The sequence below is a fragment of the Corythoichthys intestinalis genome, chromosome 9 (assembly GCF_030265065.1).
Source record: "Corythoichthys intestinalis isolate RoL2023-P3 chromosome 9, ASM3026506v1, whole genome shotgun sequence".
Taxonomy (NCBI): Eukaryota; Metazoa; Chordata; class Actinopteri; order Syngnathiformes; family Syngnathidae; genus Corythoichthys; species Corythoichthys intestinalis.
Window position 1 is genome coordinate 55460366 of NC_080403.1, and position 3404 is coordinate 55463769.

Consider the following 3404-nt stretch of genomic DNA (forward strand, 5'->3'; position numbering starts at 1 on the left):
GAGCATTGTGTAAGTAATTATTGACATCAACAATGGCGGGCTACTAGTTTATTTTTTTGACTGAAAATTTTACAAATTTTATTAAACCGAAAACATTAAGAGGGGTTTTAATATAAAATTTCTATAACTTGTACTAACATTTTTCTTCTAAGAACTACAAGTCTTTCTATCTATGGATTGCTTTAACAGAATGTTAATAATGTTAATGCCATCTTGTTGATTTATTGTTATAACAAATACAGTCTTTATGTACCGTATGTTGAATGTATACATCCATCTTGTGTCTTATCTTTCCATTCCAACAAAAATTTACAGAAAAATATGGCATATTTTAAAGATGGTTTGAATTACGATTAATTGCGATTAATTACGATAAAATTTTTAAGCTGTAATTAACTCGATTAAAATTTTAATCGTTTGACAGCCCTAATATATATTAAAGAAAGAGGATCTATGTCCAACAAAAGAACAATTGGCTAACTTAGATAGCAAAAGTCCGCTAGCTTAAATGCTATACAATGCTAACTATTTTTTACAATGCTTTTAACAAATGGCTCAGACACATATTCCCACAAAAAAATGGCTAAATATACCTTTAAACTAAATTACAAATGCATTCAAAAAAACATTAGCTCAAACAAAAGCTTATGTTGGTCTTAACAGGGAGCAGATGGATTCAGCCATGTGAAATGAGGTGGACTTGACGGCCGTGTATCCACCCAAATCAATAAAAATAAATGCAAACACTTTCAAAACAAACCATAAAAACGCCACTTTAATTAAACGAATACTCGAAGCAGCAAAATGTAATTTGAATCTTTTTGTTCCTAATCGAATACTCAAGTTAACCGATTAATTGTTGCAGCGCTAATTCGAAACCAGAGCATTCTGTCCGATTTTCGGGGAAGTAACTGAAAATCAACAGGTATATAACCTTAAATGGCCCAAAATGACCTCACTGCCTGGCATTGGCTGCCAATGACGGCCATTGGTTCCAAAAACCTCAATCTTGGTCAGATAAGACCAAGATTGAGGTTTTTGGAACCAAACACTCTAAGTGGGTCTGGCGTGCCACGAAAGATGCGCATGCTGAAAAGCACCTCATACCCACTGTGAAGTATGGGAGTGGGTCAGTGATGCTGTGGGGCTGTTTCGCTTCCAAAGGCCCTGGGAACCTTGTTAGGGTGCATGACATCATGAATGCTTTAAAATACCAGGACATTTTAATTAAAAATCTGTTGCCCTCTGCCCGAAAGCTGAAGATGGGTTGTCACTCGGTCTTTCAGCAAGACAATGACCCTAAACATATGGCCAAATCTACACAGAAATGGTTCACCAGACACAGAATCAAGCTCCTCCCATGGCCATCTCAGTCCCCAGACCTTGTTTTGTTGGCAAAAATGGGGTTGTACAAAGTATTAAGACCAGGGGTGCTAATAATTGTGACACACATTATTTCATGTCACATAATTTTTTCTTTATGTGGGATGTTTGCTTCACTGAATGAATGCACTTGTATTGAAGGTTGGATTTTTCTCTTTTTTTCCATTAATTTCCCATATTATTTGAATTTAAAAAAAAAAATGTATTAGAAGCTAAAAAACACATCTTTTTAGGGGTGCCAATAATTATGGAGGCCACTGTATGTTCACCCCTTTTCACTTGCTGAATGTGCCAGTCCATTTTTTTTGATTGGCTGATGACAAGAACCCCCACTTTCACACAGAATCCCGACAGAAATACATGTCAATATGCCGCCTCCTCCGCCACCTTTGAGGAGGAGGGATATTAGACATAGGCGGAGATTGACTTTTGGGGCAGGGGGGGGCACAACATGTTGATGACCCCGAAATGCAGTGTCAGCAATAAAATTAATAGGTTGACAATGAGCATTTTTTGTTTCCTATTATTCTTGAGGGGAATTCTAAATCAGGCTGCTTAGGCAATACTTTTTGCCAATGTAGTTACCCCAGTCAAAAATTGTATCCCCTGGGCGGAGCCATATGGAGGTAGATTTGTCTTTATTATTCAATCCAAAAAAAAGTTGCTTCAATCAAAATAGATATTTTCAATCAAAAAAAGTCGCTTCAAGCAACTTTTTTGATTGAAGTAATGTTGCTATGTGTTCAGGCCACATTTTGGCCAAGACGTTTTTGTCTTTATTATGCAATCAAAAAATAAGTTGCTTCAAAAAATATATTTTTCAAAAAGAAAAATCACTTCAATCAAAAAAAGAAAAAATTCAATCATTGAAAATGTTTTTGAATGCGCAAAAATATTTTGAGATCGAAAAATTTGCATTTGAATACTTAAAAAGTTGCTTCAATCAAAAAAATATTTGCAATCAAAGAAAGAAACCATTTGAAAAATAAAATTGTCCTACCCTCATTTTTTTTTTTTGAAAATTGTATGCAAAGCAAATGGCCATCTAAGGTGCCAGTCACATGATCTGTTTGAAAAAATAGTTTTGACCCATTATAAAAATATATATTTTTTGTTCATTTCATTCATTTTTGTTGCAGTTTTATTGCTTTACAACTTATATAGGAAAGTCAATTTCAGGCAATAACACTTTTCAGCCACCGGGGGGGGCCTGACCCCCCCCTTAAAAGCCGCTTATGATAGTAGAAGTGTTTTTTTTTTCAGCGTGCAGCAGCAGTCACTGTAAGTAATGTAAAAATATGTCAATGTTGTGGAGATGGGGAACATGCCACTAATTTTGCTACTGAAAGTCCGACCTGCATCAGTTAGCATAACATTAAACTGTGTGAACTTGCTAACTTGTGAAACTCGAGTAGAAAGCTGCCTAGTGGTGTCTTCCTGTATGTTTTCTATTGTCAACTTTAATTCAAATGTGCATTTTGTTCATTTATTCATTAATTAAAATGTATTTATTATTGACTTCATTCTTAAAAAGTGTATTTGCAGCCTATGCACAAAAACACAACCACTGTAAATTTCCTTGAAATGAAGGAAGCATTTTGAAAAATGACTTTCTCCCTATGAAAACAATTTTAACTTTTTTCATTTTTATGTAGTAACCAGCTATTTTTGAGAAATTTATCCAATCTGTTTGGTCTTATTAATGTCACGTCCCCAGCAAAAAGTTAACATGCAGGCTTTGCTGTAATAGCGTCCCTACTAGGGTTGTTCCGATCATGTTTTTTTGCTCCCAATCGTTTTAGTTTGAGTATCTGCCGATCCCGATATTTCCAAATCCGATTGTTTTTTTTTTGCTCCCGATTCAATTCCAATCATTCCCGATAATTTTTCCCTATCATATACATTTTGGCAATGCATTAAGAAAAAAATGAATAAAACTCGGACGAATATATACATTCAACATACAGTACATAAGTACTGTATTTGTTTATTATGACAATAAAATGTCAAGATGGCATTTA